The sequence below is a fragment of the Bos grunniens genome, chromosome 4 (genome assembly GCF_055505025.1).
Source record: "Bos grunniens cultivar Pamir isolate PY7600 chromosome 4, Bosgru_T2T1.0, whole genome shotgun sequence".
Lineage (NCBI taxonomy): Eukaryota > Metazoa > Chordata > Mammalia > Artiodactyla > Bovidae > Bos > Bos grunniens.
The window spans coordinates 19,721,430-19,741,840 of NC_141168.1; the positions used below are offsets into that span (position 1 = coordinate 19,721,430).

The window sequence follows — 20,411 nt, forward strand, 5'->3', positions numbered from 1 at the left end:
AATATCAGGGTGAATATAACAGACTGTTCTCCTCCTAGTTGTACAAGATATGTTTGACAGTTGAAATCAAGAACCATAACGCTGGCTGGTGACGTATTTTCAGTGTTTGTGGATATAATGTGCACAGATGACTACAACACAGAGCAGCGCGGAGGGTAAAGGGATCTACGTGATAGAAAGATTCTTGAAATGTAAAACCATCAGTAAAATTATAATATGTGCATTCAATTATTAGAGAAACTTCTAAAAAGTGTACAAAGGGAAATGTAAATTAAAACTACCATGAGATACTTCTGTCTACTTATTAGAATGGCTAAAATAAAATATCCTAAAAATACCAAGTGTTAAAGAGGAAGAGAACCAATTGGAACATTGCTGGAGGGAATGAAAAATGGGCCAGCTATGCTGGAAAATAGGTTTTTGCCATTTTTTTTTTATCAAGTTAAACTCCTACTTATCATGTAACCTAACAATCTCACTTTTAGATATTTACACTAGAGAAATGAAAATTCTTACTCATGCAACTGCACACAAAAGTTTGTAGCAACCAAAATGGCCTTTGGTGGGTGAAAGGATGAGCAAATTATAGTATAATACATTTATACAATGGAATACCACTCAGCAGTTGAAAGAAGCAAGGAGCTATTGATATATGCAACATCTTGGAAGGATCTCAAGACCATTTTTTGCTGAAAGCACCCATTCTCAGAAAGCTGCATTCTATTATATTTACATAACATTCTTATAAAGACAAAACTACAGATCAGATCAGCAAGTTGCCAGGTTTAAGGGTGGGAGAGAGTATTACTACAAAAGGAAAGCAAAAGAAAGTCTTTTAAGGTGATAGAACTGTTTTGTATCCTGATTATGGTGATAGATGAGCAAATCTAAATTTGTTAAAAGCCACAGAACTGTATAGATACACATTAGTTTTATTGTGTGTTAATATAAAAATATATTTTATAAGGCATTCACAGAAATGAAAACAAGATTAAAATGAGAGGAACCAAATGAAATCTATACCTCTATAAGCACCAAAGATAATAATACAGAATATTCTGTCATAAAAATGTCTTTTGAACTTGAGAGGTCAGAGAAAGCAACCTAATAGTGTTAAATTCACAGAATGTTCTCCATTTATTGGGTAAGTCAAATAAAAAAATCACCAGGACAGATGGCATTCAGGCCAAATGTTTTGAAGGAACTCTTTTAATGAGGATGTTCATAGCCTTTCATTTTTTTGAGTCATAATCTGTTTCACCTTTGAATTTCCAGCTACTGCAACACATGTAGTCTTTTATATTTTCTGGCCATTTACTGACAATCATGAGTACTTATAAATGTGAAATATAAATTAATGATATTTGAGTCCAAAACAGAGGGATAAATTTAGATTTCTCCTATAGTATTCAGTGAATGTTTGTTCATGAAATTATCCTAAAATAGTTCTATCAGATGTGCTGTGGAGGGGAGAGACATACATGAGCTTTATACAGAAAACTTATTTCTTGGAAGACAATCTCCTAGACCTTGTGAAACTATAAAGCAGAGGAGGAAATCACCTGCAATCATGAAGTGAATTCAAGATAATATGGTGTACACACATAACTCATACAAATAATAGGAGGAAAAGAGAAAGGCATTCTGTTGCTGTTGTTGTCCAGTTGCTATATCGTGTCCGACACTGCAAACCCATGGACTGTAGCATGCCAGACTCCCCTGTCCTTCACTGTCTCCCAGAGTTTGCTGAAATTCTTGTCTATTGAGTCAGTGATGCCATCCAACCATTTAATCCTCTGTCATCCCCTTCTCCTCCCGCCCTCAATAGTTCCCCATATCAGGGTCTTTTCTAGAGTCAGCTCTTTGCATCAGGTGGCCAAAATATTGGAGATTCAGCATCTGACCTTCCAATGAATATTCAGGATTGATTTCCTTTAGGATTGACTGGTTGGATCTCCTGCAGTCCAAGAAACTCTCAAGAATCTTCTCCAGCACCACAATTTGAAAGCATCAATTCTTGGGTGCTCAGCCTTCTTTAGAACTCTTGCCTGGAAAATCCCTTGGATGGAGGAGCCTGGTGGGCTGCAGTCCACGGGGTTGCGAAGAATTGGACACGATTGAGAGACTTTACTTTCACTTTTCACTTTCATGCATTGGAGAAGGAAATGGCAACCCACTCCAGTATTCTTGCCTGGAGAATCCCAGGGACGGGGGAGCCTGGTGGGCTGCCGTCTATGGGGTCGCACAGAGTCGAACACAACTGAAGTGACTTAGCATCAGCAGCAGCAGCCTTCTTTATGGCCCAACTCCCACATTCATACATTAATTACTACAGGAAAAACCATAGCTTTGACTATACAGACCTTTGTTAACAAAGTAATGTCTCTGCTTTTTAATATGCTGCCTAGGTTTGTCACAGATTTTCTTCCAAGGAGCAAGCACCTTTTAATTTCATGACTGCAGTCACTGTCTGCAGTGATTTTACAGCCCAAGAAATTAAAATCTGTCACTGCTTCCACTTTTTCCCTTTCTATTTGCCATGAAGTAATGGGACTAGTATTCTGGGTAACTTAGAAATGAGAAACTGATGAAAAATTTTAAAAATCTTCCCTTCTAATTATGCCTTCTATTCATATTTATTCATTCCCTTCAGTGGAGAGAGGAAATGAAATGAATAAATATAAGATAAAGTTTTGTTTAAAGTAAACACAGCTCTTTTTGTGTAATTATCTAGCAGGATTATTAAAGTAATCTTCAAAGAGGCAACTCCATCCTCCATTGTTACCAAAGGCTGACATTTTTATAATTCTCTTTCCTGTACTCTTTGACACTTTTATGAAAATCCTGAAATGACCTACTCTGGAAGAAAATGGATTAATCAGACTTTAAAGGAAGTCCTTTTATGAATGTGAATGATTCTCCTCATTTACTTGAGGGCTAGATTGCTAACAGGGTAGCTGTTTCTCTCTCAAATGTGGGAAGATCTTGAGGCAGAAATTGACCATGCTCCTTTAGGACTTTATTTTAGAAAGGAGATGCAAAGTTTCTAGGTCTGGAAATGAGAAGAAGTGGGTATGGGAAGAGAGGAATTTTGACAGCTCAATCTAAAGAAAATGGATCCCCTAAACAAATGGTAATTTATAAAAAGTGATCATAGATTATGAGTTCCAGGTTCTAGCTACATGATAGACACTTCATATATATAATATACATAAATATATATATAGTTGTTGTTTAGTCACTAAGTCATGTCTGACTCTTGTGATCCCATGGACTAGAGCCTGCCAGACTCCTCTGTTCATGGGATTTCCCAGCCAAGTACTGGAGTGGGTAGCCATTCCCTCCTCCAGGGGATCTTTCCAACACAGGGATGGAACCAGGTCTCCTGCATTGCAGGCATATTCTTTACCATCTGAACCAACAGTGGACATGAGTTTGAGAAAACTCCAGAAGACAGTAAAAGGGAAGCCTGGCATGCTGAAGTCCATGGGGTAGCAAAGAGTTGGACATGACTTAGCGACTGAACAAAAACAACATGAAGTAGACACTAGCATTATCCACCTTATGTAGATGAGGAAAATAAGGCACTAAGAATTAAGAAAAGCCTTTAAGAACACACCACAAGTACATGGAGAGGCATGATTCACACTTAAGGTCTATTTTTTTTAACTTCTTAGCATCCGGTCCCATTACTTCATGGCAAACAGATAGAGAAACAGTGGAAACAGTGGCAGGCTTTATTTTTGGAGGCTCCAAAATCACTGCAGATGGTGATTGCAGCCATGAAATTAAAAGATGCTTACTCCTTGGAAGGAAAGTTATGACCAACCTAGACAGTATATTAAAAAGCAGAGACATTACTTTGCCAACAAAGGTCCTTCTAGTCAAGGCTATGGTTTTTCCAGTAGTCATGTATGGATATGAGAGTTGGACTGTGAAGAAAGCTGAGCACCAAAGAATTGATGCTTTTGAACTGTGGTGTTGGAGAAGACTCTTGAGAGTCCCTTGGACTGCAAAGAGATCTAACCAGTCCATCCTAAAGGAGATCAGTCCTGGGTGTTCATTGGAAGGAGGGATGTTGAAGCTGAAATTCCAAGGCTTTGGCCACCCCATGCCAAGAGCTGACTCATTGGAAAAGACCCTGATGCTGGGAAAGATTGAGGGCAGGAGGAGAAGGGGACGACAGAGGATGAGATGGTTGGATAGCATTACTGACTCAATGGACCCATGTTTGGGTGTACTCCAGAAGTTGGTGATGGACAGGGAGGCCTGGCATGCTGCGGTTCATGGGGTCACAAAGAGTTGGACACGACTGAGCGACTGAACTGAACTAGCCTCCATTTTCCATAGTCTATACTCATTTATTGACTAGTTGAAAATGAGACTCTATAGTTAGAAAGCAAAAGATAGTGGTCAAGGAGAGTTAAGGGGAAATGAGGAAGAAAGAGCGAAATGAAGCAGAAAGAACCAGTTACAGAGGGGTGATTCAGTCCTGATATGAGAGATGAGAAAGGGTGGTGAAAAACTCCACTTTATAAAACAAAATGCTCCCTAAGTATTTTCATTTATATTAACACTTATACTACTTTCAATAGGTACAATTTGGTGGGCCAATGTGAAACTTCTTGTAGTAAATAAGAAAATTTGAAAGCTATGGCCTTATCTCCAGAAAAATTCAAACATACATAATATACATTATTTTGAGGATTTTCAGTCCTAGAAGTCATCTTTGAAGACGGCGGTCTCAGGGACCTTCCTTTTGTTATTGTCTTAACTGTATTGAAATGATTTTCTCAAAATGCTCAAGCCAGGAAAAGAATCTGTCAGCAGTATCTAAAGTTTACAACAAAGTTAATTAGAAGGTTCTAAAAATGCTAATGATCAGGGAAGCAATCGAGAAGAAGAATAAATCATTGTAATGTTAACGAATAATTGTTCTTCCTTTGTAGCCCTCACTCCTGCTACCTATAAGCAGATGGCCAGGTCATTATATTTTTCATTTTATGTGCTTGATTGAGTAGGAAGTAGAATTTACATTTAAAAATATTTATAGTGATTTTTTTTTAAAATCCCAAAGTCTTGCAATTTTTATGCTGGATTTCTAGAAGAGGAAAGAGAAAGAAAATTTTTGAGGGAAGGAAAAGGGGAAAATAAATATAATTATAGCTGAGTGGGCTCTATTTTATGGCATTTTGCAAGAAGGTGATCTTAGTGCTGGCGACTTCTGGGAGCTTATGGAAAGACAGGACCCTAAGCACTTCTTAGGCATGGAAAACTTTATGTACTGCCAAGCTCCTGTCTCCATGGAATTCCCCAGGCAAGAATACTGGAGTGGCCATTCACTTCTCCAGGGGATCTTTCTGAACCAGGGATGAAACTTGGGTCTCCTGCATTGCAGATTCTTTACCATCTGAGCCATCAGGGAAGCCCTAAGTATGTCACCAAATAGAGAGTTGCCAGAGAGTAATGACTATTGCAGTTTTGGAAAATACCGTGGTTAGTGGAAACCCATTTGGGCCTAAGTCTTAAAGAACTTTCTAGAATATTTTATTCAAAACAAGAGAGCAAGACCTTTGTATGATTGGTGAATAGAAAATCAACCTTTTCAATAACTTAAACTAATAGTCCCTGGGGGTACAAGAGTCAGACATGACTTAATGACTAAACCACTAGCACCACCAAGTTTCCAGATGGGGCTTTACATCCAATTTAATTTGATTTAATGAAAAAAGTAACATTTTTATAATGTATTTTGACATACTTTATTACAAAGTGAATATTGATTTTATGTAAGGGATTTCACTTTTGGTGAAGTAATATATTTCAAAATTGTATCCAGATAGTCAAGTCAAATTTCAACTCCAATCAGGTAAAACTAGTACTAAGGTGAGCATAATCATTTGTAGAAAAACCCCTCCCACCTACAATCCCATCTCAGAAATACCCACTAGCCCTCACATAGTCCCCTCTAAAAGCAAGAAGTTAGATACAGATGCATTTTACATTCTAGTAGAAATTAGACTACAGAAAAGAGGAACTAATAATAGTGGGCCTTTCTGTTTTCTAGTGTTCAAACTTGCTTCTAACTGAGAAACATGTCCTGGAGCTTGAAATGAAAATCGAATTGGAGAAACTATCATGTTTTCTGAACATAGTCTGGGCTGCCCTTTGGCATGGTTTTCTTTGATTCTTTCCAGCTCCCCTTTGTCTGCTGTTATCTTCCAATGCACCAAATGTGCCTTCTGCAATTAGCATGCCAAGCTTTCTGGCTGACCCACTGTCCTGGAATGAAATCAATGTTAATGGTTCCTGTGATTCTGGTTCCTTTTGCTTTTATTGATGTTTCCTTCTCCCTTCATTCCACCTCCAAACTAATTTTCATTCTATTTCAAAACAACCCAAAATGATGAATTATTTTGTGCTTTTCTGCAGTGGTAGGATTTAATTGGGTTTCCCTGGCTGAGTTCAGTTCCTGGCACAAATAAGTCAACTCCTTGAACAGGAGGGACAAAAGGTAAGAAGGTGAATAATGTGCCCTGAGCAGTTTGAAAGTCTGCTGAAAACAATTATGTCACCCACATATCTCCTTTCACCTTTCTTTTTCTTCCTTTTTTTTTTCTTTACTTTTTTGTTTTGGAAAAACATTTCCAGTATTACATGGAATAACATTAAGATACAGAAATGTTGCAATGGCATTAATAGCAAAAGAAATTAATTACTTTAATTTTCTGTTTACAGAAAAATAAAATAGTATAACATTCTTTGCAACTTTATGAAAGTAGTATTGATAATATCTGGTCCTTCTTTCTATTGAATAAAGAAAAGTTAAAAGGAAATACCAAGCACACCATTTATCTACAGAAGTGTAACAAGTTACTGCCATTCTGTGGCTGTTGGTGCAGTTCTGTTGGCTTTTTTCTGGGTTTATCACATGGCAGCAGCCAGCCAGCATCTTCCTTGGGGCTGCAGGATCCAAGATGATCTCACTCCTATGCCTGGGCTTTGTTGCTGACTGTCAACTGGGGATCCTCTCTCTCACTTGCTCAAAGGTCTTTCTATCATTCATGGGCTAGGTAAACTTCTTACGCTGGAAACATTCCAAGGGCTCAGAAATGAAATCTGTACATTTTATTGAGCCTTCAGAAACTTACACAATTTTATTCTATAGGTCAAAGAGAGTCTTGATGCCAGCTCAAATTCAAGGATTAGGGGAAGAGACTCTGCCTTTTGATTGGAAGAATTTTAACAAATGTCTGATCATATTTTATTTTCCACAGTGAGCAAGTAAAAATTGATATCAAAATTATATGTCAAAAAGCCAAGTTCAGCTTCTTGAAGGAAGTGATTATGTTTTATATTTATTTTCACATTTCAAGCTCAGAGTGCAACCACATAGTCGATCCCATTATCTGTCTATTGAACAAGTAATGATGCCTATGGATGGAGAAAATATAACAAAAATAAAACAGTGATAATTCCTTATGATTGACTAAGTAATGTAGGTTTTTTATGTTTTTTGTATGTGAAGTCATTTGTTATGTAAGATTAATTTGGGCAGACCTGCAAGTCGAAAGATTCTATGAAGACCTACAAGACCTTCTAGAACTAACACCAAAAAAATGTCCTTTTCTTCATAGGGGACTGGAATGCAAAAGTAGAAAGTCAAGAGATACCTGGAGTAACAGGCAAATTTGGCCTTGGAATACAAAATGAAGCAGGGCAAAGGCTAATAGAGTTTTGCCAAGAGAACTCACTGGTCATAGCAAACACCCTCTTCCAACACACAAAAGACTCTACACATGGACATCACCAGATGGCCAATGCTGAAATCAGATTGATTATATTATTTGCAGCCAAAGTAGGAGAAGCTCTATACAGTCAGCAAAAACAAGACTGGGAGCTGACTGTGGCTCAGATCATGAACTCCTTATTGCCAAATTCAAACTTAAATTGAAGAAAGTAGGGAAAACCACTAGACCATTCAGGTATGACCTAAATCAAATCCCTTACAATTTTACAGCGGAAGTGACAAATAGATTCAAGGGATTAGATCTGATAAACAGAGTGCCTGAAGACCTGAGGTTTGTGCCTGGACAGAGGTTTGTGACATTGTACAGGAGGCAGTGATCAAGACCATTCCCAAGAAAAAGAAATGCAAAAAGACAAAATGGTGTGTGAAGAGGCCTTGCAAATAGCTGAGATGAGAAGCAAAAGGAAAAGGAGAAAAGGAAATTCACGCCAGTCAGAATGGCTGCGATCCAAAAGTCTACAAATAATAAATGCTGGAAAGGGTGTGGAGAAAAGGGAACCCTCTTACACTGTTGGTGGGAATGCAAAATAGTACAGCCCCTATGGAGAACAGTGTGGAGATTCCTTAAAAAACTGGAAATAGAACTGCTTTATGACCCAGAAATCCCACTGCTGGGCATACACACTGAGGAAACCAGAAGGGAAAGAGACACGTGTACCCCAATGTTCATCACAGCACTGTTTATAATAGCCAGGACATGGAAGCAACCTAGATGTCCATCAGCAGATGAATGGATAAGAAAGCTCTGGTACATATACACAATGGAGTATTACTCACCCATTAAAAAGAATACATTTGAATCAGTTCTAATGAGGTGGATGAAACTGGAACCTATTATACAGAGTGAAGTAAGCCAGAAAGAAAAACACCAATACAGTATACTAATGCATATATATGGAATTTAGAAAGATGGTAACAATAACCCTGTATACAAGACAGCAAAAGAGACACTGATGTATAGAACAGTCTTATGGACTCTGTGGGAGAGGGAGAGGGTGGGAAGATTTGGGAGAACGACAGTGAAACATGTATAATATAATGTATGAAACAAGTCGCCAGTCCAGGTCCAATGCACGATACTGGATGCTTGGGGCTAGTGCACTGGGACTACCCAGAGGGATGGTATGGGGAGGGAGGAGGGAGGAGGGTTCAGGATGGGGAACACATGTATACCTGTGGCAGATTCATTTCAATATTTGGCAAAACCAATACAATATTGTAAAGTTTAAAAAATAAAATTAAATTAAAAAAAATCATCTTAATGCAGAGTTTCAAAGAATAGCAAGGAGAGATAAGAAAGCCTTCCTCAGTGATCAAGGCAAAGAAATAGAGGAAAACTATAGAATGGGAAAGGAAAGAGATCTGTTCAATAAAATTAGAGATATCAAGGAACATTTATGCAAAGATGGGCACAATGAAGGACAGAAATGGTATGGACCTAACAGAAGCAGAAGATATTAAGAAGAGGTGGTAAGAATACACAGAAAAACCATACAAAAAACAACTAAATGACCCAGATAACCATGATAGTATGATCACTCACCTAGAGCCAGATATCCTGGAATGCAAAGTCAAGTGGGCCTTAGGAAGCATCACTCCGAACAAAGCTAGTGGAGGCAATGGAATTCCAGCAGAGCTATTTCAAGTCCTAAAAGATGATGCTGTGAAAGTGCTGCACTCAGTATGTCAGCAAATTTGGAAAACTCATCAGTGTCCACAGGACTGGAAAAGGTCGGTTGTCATTACAATTCCAAAGAAAGGCAATGCCCAATAATGTTCAAACTACCATACAATTGCACTCATCTCACATGCTAGCAAAGTAATGCTCAAAAGTCTCCAAGCCAGGCCTCAACAGTATGTGAATTGTGAACTTCCAGATGTTCAAGCTGGACTTAGAAAAGGCAGAGGAAGCAGAGATCAAATTGCCAACATACGTTGGATCATAGAAAAAGCAAGGGAGTTCCAGAAAAACATCTACTTCTGCTTTATTGACTATGCCAAAGCCTTTGACCGTGTGGAACACAACAAACTATGGAAAATTCTTAAAGAGATGGGAATACCAGACCACCTGACCTGCCTCGTGAGAAATCTGTATGCAGGTCAGGAAGCAACAGTTAGAACTGAACATGGGACAACAGACTGGTTCCAAATAGGAAAAGGAGTATGTCAAGGCTGTATATTGTCACCCTGCTTATTTAACTTATGTACAGAGTACATCATGAGAAATGCAGGGCTGGATGAAACACAAGCTGGAATCAAGATTGCTGGGAGAAATATCAATAACCTCAGATATGCAGATGACACCATTGTTATGGGAGAAAGTGAAGAAGAACAAAAGAGCCTTTTGATGAAAGTGAAAGAGGAGAGTGAAAAAGTTGGCTTAAAGCTCAACATTCAGAAAACTAAGATCATGGCATCTGGTCCCAGCACTTCATTGAAAATAGATGGGGAAACAGTGGCAGACTTTATTTTCTTGGGCTCCAAAATCACTGCAGATGGTGACTGCAGCCATGAAATTAAAAGATGCTTGCTCCTTGGAAGAAAAGCTATGACAAACCTAGACAGCATATTAAAAAGCAGAGACATTACTTTGCCAACAAAGGTCTTTCTAGTCAAGGCTATGGTTTTTCTAGTGGTCATGTATGAATGTGAGAGTTGGACTATAAAGAAAGCTGAGTGCCAAAGAATTGATGCTTTTGAACTGTGGTGTTGGAAAAGACTCTTGAGCATCCCTTGGACTGCAAGGAGATCCAACCAGTCCACCCTAAAGTAGATCCGTCCTGGGTGTTCATTGGAAGGACTGATGTTGAAGCTGAAACTCCAATACTTTGGCCACCTGATGTGAAGAGCTGACTCATTTGAAAAGACCCTGATGCTGGGAAAGATTGAGGGCAGGAGGAGAAGGGGACAACAGAGGATGAGATGGTTGGATGGCATCACTCAGTGGACTCAATGGACATGAGTTTGAGTAATCTCCAGGAGTTGGTGATGGACAGGGAGGCCTGGCATGCTGCAGTCCATGGGATCTCAAAGAGTCGGACATGACTGAGTGACTGCATTCAACTGAACTGACTCTACATATAAGTTAAATAAGAAGGTTGACAATATATAGCCTTGACGCACTCCTTTCTGAATTTGGAACCGTTGGTTGTTCCACGTCCAGTTCTAACTATTGCTTATTGACCTACATGCAGATTTCTCAGGAGGTAGGTAAGGTGGTCCAGTATTCCCATTTTTTGAAGAGTTTTCCACAGTTTATTGTGGTCCACACAGTCAAAGGCTTTGGCATAGTCAATAAGGCAGAAGTAGATATTTTTCTGGAACGCTCTTGCTTTTTTGATGATCCAGTGGATGTTGGCAATTTGATCTCTGGTTCCTCTGCCTTTTCTAAAACCAGCTTGAACATCTGGAAGTTCATGGTTCATGTAGTGTTGGAGAATTTTGAGCATTACTTTACTAGCGTGTGAGATGAGTGCAATTGTGCTGTAGTTTGAACATTCTTTGGCATATATATATATATATATATATATGTAGAGTACATCATGCAAAATTCAGATCTGGATGAAGCACAAGCTGGAATCAAGATTGCTGGGAGAAATATCAATAACCTCAGAAATGCATATGACACCACCCTTATGGCAGAAAGCAAAGAAGAACTAAAGGGCCTCTTGATGAAAGTGAAAGAGGAGAGTGAAAAATCTGGCTTAAAACAACATTCAGAAAACTAAGATCATGGCATCCAGTCCCATCACTTCATTGCAAATAGATGGGGAAAAAATGGAAACAGTGACAGACTTTATTTTGGGGGGCTCCAAAATCACGACAGATGGTAACTGCAGCCATGAAATTAAAAGACACTTGCTCCTTGAGAGAAAAGCTTTGACAAACCTAGACAGTGTATTAAAAAGCAAAGACAGGAGTTTGCCGACAGAGGTCCATCTGGTCAAAGGTATGGTTTTTCCAGTAGTCACGTATGGATGTGAGATCTGGACCATAAATAAAGCTGAGCACTGAAGAATTGATGCTTTTGAGTTGTGGTATTAGAGAAGAGTCTTGAGAGTCCATGGACTGCAAGGAGATTAAACCAGCCAATCCTAAAGGAAATCAGTCCTGAATATTCATTGGAAGGACTGATGCTGAAGCTCTAATAATTTGGCCACCTGATGTGAAGAGCCGACTCATTGGCAAAGACCCTGATGCTGGGAAAAATTGGAGGCAGGAGGAGAAGGGGATGACAGATGATGAGATGGTTGGATGGCATCACCAACTCAATGGACATGAGTGTAAGCAAGCTCCATGAGACAGAGAAGAACAGGGAAGCGTGGTGTGCTGCAGTTTATTGGGTTGCAAAGAGTCAGACACAACTGAGTGACTGAACAACAACAACTACCATTATCAGTATTATTTCCATGTAACTTATAAGGTGATCAGATGAAGACAATACCTCTCCTTGTAGACACTCTATAAACCAGGGGAAACTGGCCACCTGTATTAGTTGATTTAGGTGGCAAATATTTATTACACTATTATACATTTCATAGGTGCTAAGTTTGTATGTTCAGTGCTAAGAAACCTAGACATGGTTCTTCCCTCCTGAGAGCTTACAGTCTGGGTTTGTGGTTGGGGTAGCACATATTAGACTAGTGAAGGAAAAAGTTACAAACCTTTATAAGTGGTATCAATGGAAAGGACAAGGTGCTATGAATAAGTACATGGGACAGAAGGCAACATTCTAGACCAGATGGTCAAAGGATACCTTTCTTAAGTTATATTTAAGATGAAATTAAAAAAAAAAAAAACAACATAATTCAAGCCCAGTAAACAGTGGCAGAAGAACAGTATAAGCAGAAGGGGAAGCAGGGGATCAAATGCATATGATGAAACAAGAGCATAGCAACCTGTGAAGTAGAAGAATTTCCTTTTCTTGGTTTCCTAAGCTGATTATCTAGCCTTTTCCTTTGCTAGCTATGTGATTCCAAGAAGTTTACTCTCTGTGACTTAGTCTCTTCATTGACAGAGAGAGGTAATAGTAATTACTTTATAGGATATTATGAGGGTTAACATGAAAGTGCTTAGCACATGATAAATGCTTTGTCAGTATTACTGGAGAAAATTGGGCAGGCTGACTCAGTCAACAAATATGTGTTGAAAATCTACTACACACAGGCCTGCTAGTGATACTCCGGGATCACTGGCTCCTGTATCTCTGCTACAAACCTCTTTTTGTTTTTTAAGCCCGTAGCACAGTGTATATTTGTCATGCAGTCATGTCTGACTCTTTGCAACAGGCTCCTCTGTCCATGGAATTCTACAGGCAAGAATACTGGAGTGGGTTGCCATTTCCTTCTCTGGGCACAACGTAACTTAAAATGTCCAGCTTTTTGGGCAAGAGTTCCTCGATGGGCCTGTTTGGTTTCTTAATGATAAAGGCTTACATTTTCCATTCATAACGTAGCCCTCTCTTTCCCAAAGCTCGGAACTCTGTAGCTGGAGCTTGGAAGCAGGGAGTCCCTGAGAGGGGCTGGATCAGCGGGCTTTCGTGTGATCTCACATTGCACCCCCAGGAATCTTGCACTGCTCCCCTTTATTCACTGCTGCCAGCCTGTGATTTTATCTTCACACAGTTTCTCACTGCTTGCCCTTTATCCCTCCAGTCCTCTTCACGTGTCTCAGAAATCTCAGCTCTACCTCAGACACACAAGCTGCAAGTCCTTCTCCTCTGGCCCTGGAATTGTCGCCTATGCCCTCAGTGGGAGAAGCAGTGGGTGAGAGTTCAGGAGAGTTAATGCTTCTGGGGTAATCTTGGACCAAAGGCAGATGCAGCCAATGAACAAAGCCTTCTCTTTCTTCCCCGGCCCTTCTTTTATAATTATGACACTCGTAAGAATTTCATCCATTTCTCCCAGCAGCCCTAGTAGAAACCCCCACCAAACAGCCTGATGTTGGCTTTTTCTCCTTCCCAGAGTGGTCTTCACAATGGCTTCCAGTGGTAGCCCTTCAAATTACTACTTACACTCCAGCCCCCCAAACAATGGTCACCTCAGGACCTCACAGTACTTTTTGTCTTTCTTTTCTTTTTTAAAATATATTATATGATTTTAGAAGCTATCTAATGAGTCATTTGGAAATTCAAAATAAAATAAAATAGAAGACATGTATATATATTTTTTTCTGTAGCACATTTTATTCTCTATCCATATAGGTTCACACAGACACACACACATGTATGGATGTGTGTGTATGTATATATATCTTTCCACATATGCATATGTACACAAACATATATTCTTCCATGAATCCTTATGTTTAAAGGGAAGAAATTATTTTCTTTAAAAGTTTCAGAATATTAAGAAGTACATATTTTAGAAATACAAAGCAGGTAACGTTGATGTTTCCTCTCTCTGTAGCATTGATTATAGTGAATGCACACATGGAAATCTGAGAACAGTATCATAAGATTATATTCATTCAGTGTTTCTGATATGCCACCTTGGGAATCCAACTTTGTGTCCGTTGCTTAGGAAATATTTTTGAAAAATATCACAGTCCCTCTATAACTAATAGTACATTTTCCCCCTTTCTTTCCTTTTGAAAGTATAAATATTGTGCAATTCTAGGAACTATAAGAGTCATTTGTAAAACTCAAAATAAAATTTAATCAGAAAATATTTATAGATCAGCTATGTAGAGAGACAACTAATTTTAAATTTTTTGAAATGCACACAGTTTCAAATAGTCTTTCTTTTTTTTAATTATTATTATTATTATTTTTTACTTTACAATATTGTATTGGTTTTGCCATACATCAACATGCATCCGCCAAGGGTGTACACGTGTTCTCCATCCTGAACCCCCCTCCCACCTCCCTCCTTATACCATCCCTCTGGGTCATCCCAGTGCACCAGCCCCAAACGACAACCCTGTATGTGAGACAGCAAAAGAGACGCAGATGTATAGTCTGTCTTTCTATCAATGCATTTGTAAATACATGTTTAAGCTTAAATACATTCACCATTTTAAATATGTAAACTATTGGTCGCTATCTTATCTTCATCTGTTCTCTTATCTTCTTCTGTTCTCTTGCTGTAAGATCTTCTCTCTGATTATCAAAGGTTCTATAATTTTGATACAATGAAAAGGTGAATATTATTGATAGGAAAAGCATACCCCAATGTGAGAGAGAAAAAGAAGCAGAGTGATGGTGATGATGATGGGAAAATTGAGAAGAGAACCAGAAAGCATACACTAAGGCATTAACGCTGAGTATGTATTTTTACTGTTGTTTATGGTTAGTAGTATCTGTACCTCTTAATTTTTATTATCTGTACCTATTACGATGCTTATATATAGACAGCTTCTACTGAAAATACATACTTGTATATGACAACTTTTATGTCATCATGTGTATTATATAACAAATATTGCAATATATATGTATATGTGCATTTGCTTACAGAAACTTGAAAAAAGCACTGATCTAGTTCTTATCTGAGGCAAAAAATTTTTACTCTACTGAAAAACAAAAGAAACACTTCGTCTCTCGCCAAGGATAAATCAACTCAGATGCCAACAAAAGATTTCAAGATTGCCTGGAATTTCCAAGTTCATGAATGCTGAGTGGTCTCTAAATTTGGAAATCTGTTTTTTCCCGTTGCTAATAATAAATCTTATGAAGTATCCTACACAAAGCATTAGGTTCCCTAAATAAAAACTATAAAAGTCGCCTCTTTTATTTATGGTCATGCTGTTTCAGATGCCCACAACCAATTGTCTCCCCTCCTTTGGAGACTGGAATTCTTTTTGTCTCTCTTCAGTTTCACCTTTGCCACTGTTAATTCTCTGGCAAATTTGGTAATAGTGAAAATAAAACAGGCAATATAATGAAAGATGGTAAGCAAGTAAAATATGTAATTTAATACCTTCAAATCCTCCTCAATGTGTTCTTTGAGTTAGTTTTCCAGTCTGTGGGATCAAGGATTTTTCCTTCTTCATATTTTACTAAGTATTCACCCTTAAAAAAAAAAAGAAAAGAAAGGAAGTTGAGAATCAAGGGTATGTCACTGTTAATGGAATGATGGCATCCAGACTATGAAACACATTTCCTGGGATTCCCATCAGCCTTTGCAACATCTTTATAAAATGTAAAGGGAGAGAAGGTTGAGGGCACAGATTGCTTACTTAAGACCTCTTCCTTCAACCTGCCCTACCCTATTACACTCTGTGGAAGGTCTTTTTTAGGGGTGCCATTCTTTATTTTTATACAGAGCAAATGACCTCTATGGTAAGTTTTGTAGGGAACAGACAGATCCACAGCCTGCTCTGAAAAAGAAGAAAAGAACACAATTTCTATCTTTCTATCTGTCTCTCTCCAGCCCGGGGTAGCTCCTCTCGGCCGTGCTCCTATGCAGTCGCTTAAAGCTCAACATTCAGAAAACTAAGATCATGGCATCCGGTCCCATCACTTCATGGCAGATAGAAAGGGAAACAGTGGAAACAGTGGCTGACTTTATTTTTCTGGGCTCCAAAATCACTGCAGATGGTGACTGCAGCCATGAAATTAAAAGACGCTTACTCCTTGGAAGGAAAGTTATGACCAACATAGACAGCATATTAAAAAGCAGAGACATTACTTTGCCAACAAAGGTCCATCTAGTCAAGGCTATGGTTTTTCCAGTGGTCATGTATGGAGGTGAGAGTTGGACTATAAAGCTGAGTGCCAAAGAATTGATGCTTTTGAACTGTGGTGTTGGAGAAGACTCTTGAGCATCCCTTGGACTGCAAGGAGATCCAACCAGTCCATCCTAAAGGGGATCAGTCCTGGGTGTTCATTGGAAGGGCTTATGTTGAAGCTGAAACTCCAATACTTTGGCCACCTGATGTGAAGAGCTGACTCATTGGAAAAAACCCTGATGCTGGGAAAGATTGAGGGCAGGAGGAGAAGGGGACGACAGAGGATGAGATGGTTGGATGGCATCATCGACTCGATGGACATGGGTTTGGGTGGACTCTGGGAGTTGGTGATGGACAGGGAGGCCTGGCGTGCTGCGGTTCATGGGGTCACAGAGTCGGACACGACTGAGCAACTAAACTGAACTGAACTGATCTGTCTCTCTCTCTCTCTCCATTTTCCTCTTTCACTACTGAGCATAATTTTCTTTCTGCAACTGAGGAGAGTCAGGCAGAGGGCTGGGTTTCCTGAGAATAAGTGTGTGGGCACTCTAACTCTGTTCTTTGTAATGGCTGAGAGCCTTGCCAGACTGCTATAATGTATTGATACCTCCGAGAAGCAAGGAAAAGTGTGAGATTTTATTTGCTAGATGGCTTACAGATTAATTGAGTTCCATTCAGCCTTGAATATTGTACAGTTTTTCTTATCCTGTACTATTTTTTAAAACTGTATAAGTGATTCTTTCTTAAATATAATATTTTTTTCTTCTTTTGAATTAATTAGTCCAGCTGGCCCATCACATCAAAATCACATGCAGAAATTTTAGGCTGAAAAGAATGAAAATATATTACTCCTCTAACTTCAACAATAAGCAAGATTTTATCATACTGATTTCTCCAGTAATATAACCCAAACACAGAGGTTGGCTCTCAGATGGCCCAGTAGTAAAGAATCTGCCTGCCAATGCAGAAGACACAAGAGACCTAGGTTTGATTCCTTGGTGGGGAAGATCACCTGGAGTAGGAAATAGCAACCTGCTCTGGTATCCTTGCCTGGAAAACTGCATGGACAGAGGAGCCTGGCAGGCTACAGTCCATGCGGCCAGAAAAAGCTTGCAAGTGTACTTCAATTATTTTAACAATAAAATGTCTTATTTTTGTTATTCTTTTCTTTACCTGAGAATGAGGAAAAAAATTGTTTGACTTACTTTGGTCTTTAGAAAATTCAGTTTTATTTGAGTTGTACATCAATGAATGATAGGATGAAGTGAAGTCAAAAAATTTGTCAAGAACTTCCACCCCTAATGGAACAAAAGCACTTCAAAGAATTGTTTTTATTAAATGAGAAGTTAAACTAATGTCATCTGATCAGATGGTGGCTCAGATGGTAAAGCATCTGCCTATAATACGGGTGATCCAGGATCAATCCCTGGGTCGGGAAGGTCTCCTGGAGGAGGAAATGGCGACCCACTCCAGTATTCTTGCCTGGAGAATCCCATGGACGGAGGAGCCTGGTAGGCTACAGTCCATGGGGTCACGAAGAGTCGGACACAACTGAGTGACTTCACTTTCACTTAAGCTAATGCCACACACACTTATATCATTCAGAAAACAAAATTACTGGTAGTCATATAAGGGTTTTCAAAATTCAGAGAAGTAAGCAATCCACACAAGCCAGAGGAAGAATTGTCACTGATGAGATAAAGTGTGCTTTTAAAAACCACTACAATATTGTAAAGTAATTAGCCTCCAATTAAAATTTAAAAAAAACTATATGTAAACTCCAAAAAAAAAAAAATGTGCTTTGAGTGATGGACTTTATTTGGTTATACGGAGGGAATGTCTTATTACCAAAGCGCAGGTGGAGGGTATCAGGGAACAGCTGTGACAAGGCAGAAACCATCCTGCCTAGAACAGGAATTTCATGTGAAAGAAAGGTGGGGAAGTTGGATACGTTTGGAATATAGGCTGAGGAAGTAGACAGGAAAGGTGGTGAGATAAAAATTAGAGCAAATTCTTAAGTACTCAATTGAGAGGTTCAGATTTGAACATTCAAACACTAAAAAATCATCGACATTTTCTGAAAAAATAAGGATTTTCATCTCTGCAAAGGAGAGAGAGAACTAAGACATGAAATATAGGAAAAGGAAGGGATAGATAGCTATTTGCAGTTTTCTTTGCTGGTGATGAAGATGAAAGTGAAAGACCCTGAAATGGAAGCATATAAACCATAGTAGCAGCGAAAAAAAAAAAAAAGCCACAAATCACTAGAGAATAGAGTCAGAATGATATAGACCTGACTTTGACCATGGCTGAGCTTTTTACACCACTAAATGGCCTCATGGTAGTTGGAACAATACAGGAGAAAAAAGTTCAGGCAAAGAAGACTATAAGAGAGCCTCAAAGCATAGGAAATACTCTTATTTTTTTACTATTATAAATGGCTGAGAAGATGAGGGAAATTTTTGTCTATTTTAAACTAATCTGTCTTAAATCAATCAAGTTAATTTATTAGCTAACTAAATTAATTTTAAATTAACAGTCACCAGCTTACCTTATTTCCCCAGTTCCCTGTAATCACCTCATTAGTCCTCTTACTGCCAGATTAGACACCGTGCTTATGTCGCATGGTCGTCTATAGTGTGCTCTTTCTCACGCTATGGATTTCCTACCTCCCTCAACTTTTTGAGCACTTGCTGTGATATTTTCATATTCAGTGTTTCTATCTCTCTCACTGCAGCACACTGTACATTATAAATGCCTTACCATTCTCATAATTCTACTCTTATTTAGATAAAAATTCCTCCAAAAAATTATTTCAGATCTTTTCCATTCCCAACTTTTTCATTTTTCTCCTCCAAGCTCTTTATATCATTGAATTGAGAAGATGAAAGTAGAAACAACCTACACGAGCTTTATTATGCACTTGTCTTCACTAAAGTTAAATGAATGTCTCTAAAGTTATCCTTTCAATTTCCAGAGAATTAATGTTTTACACTTCTTTAGGCTGAATTCCCTCCCCTAAATGCTGGAACCAATTACTTCATGCCTCTTCTGGGGTTTTGTTTCTATCACAGATATTCATCTGCTCTTAAGTAAAATTTGGCTTATTATTTACCTTTGGGGAAAAAAATACACACAATTTACTGAGAGAAAATATTTGTTCTATCAATCAGTAGAATTTTAAATGTTTGGCTTCCATTTTCCAAATTCCTATCAGGAGTCTTTGCAGGATGATTGACTAACCATCCATGACTACCTCTTCTCCTGCTTGAAATCTCATTCAAATGTGAGGAAACTCTAAAAACAAGTTTGTACCACTAAATCCATTGTACCACTGCAAGACCCAGAAGGGTATATGATTAAAGTATCAGAACATCAAGGATTATCCTGACAGCATAGAAGAGAGAGTTTTTGAAACCTAACCAAGCTTATTCACCTGCAATTTATGACAGATTAAAAATAAAAGGGTGACCAAGTAAGTGAGTTTACTCCTCAGAACTTCCAAAGTTTTCCAGTTCCAAGCAGCTGGAATTGGGAGTAGGACCAGCCCTGTCAAGTAGCCGATTAATTCAAGATCTGTGGAACAGTTGGAGTAGACTCCCAGAAAGGAATTTTCCTAGAAGATAAAACCAAGTAAAGAGCTTGCCAAGTAAAATGGAAGTTCTCCCCTAGGAGACACTGCGTGGAAATTGGGCCAAGAAGGAGATACTAAAGTGAGTGAAAATAAATAAATAAATAAAACCCCAAACAAACCAAAAAAAAAGTTGTGCCTATAAATTCCCTTCTCCTTCTAAAGAAAACCCAATCACATACAAACTTTCTCCCCATTTTAATCCTCCCTTCTACCTTTTCTCTTACCTTCACAATCAGGGTCAGAATTCACTGTGGGATAAAAAGCATATTAACCTGTGATTTAAAAACACCTGATATG

At 38.6% G+C, this 20,411-nt stretch overlaps 1 protein-coding gene across 3 annotated transcripts in view; it reads right to left on the reverse strand.

Annotated features, from left to right (window-relative positions):
* CHRM2 (cholinergic receptor muscarinic 2) overlaps positions 1–20,411 on the reverse strand; it is a 759,729-nt gene that overhangs the window by 260,362 nt on the left and 478,956 nt on the right. For all 3 annotated transcript variants that reach the window (XM_086395414.1, XM_086395412.1, XM_086395411.1), the window contains one exon: positions 15,730–15,821. The gene's annotated coding sequence lies outside the window, so the exon portion shown is untranslated. The remainder of the gene's footprint in view (positions 1–15,729; positions 15,822–20,411) is intronic.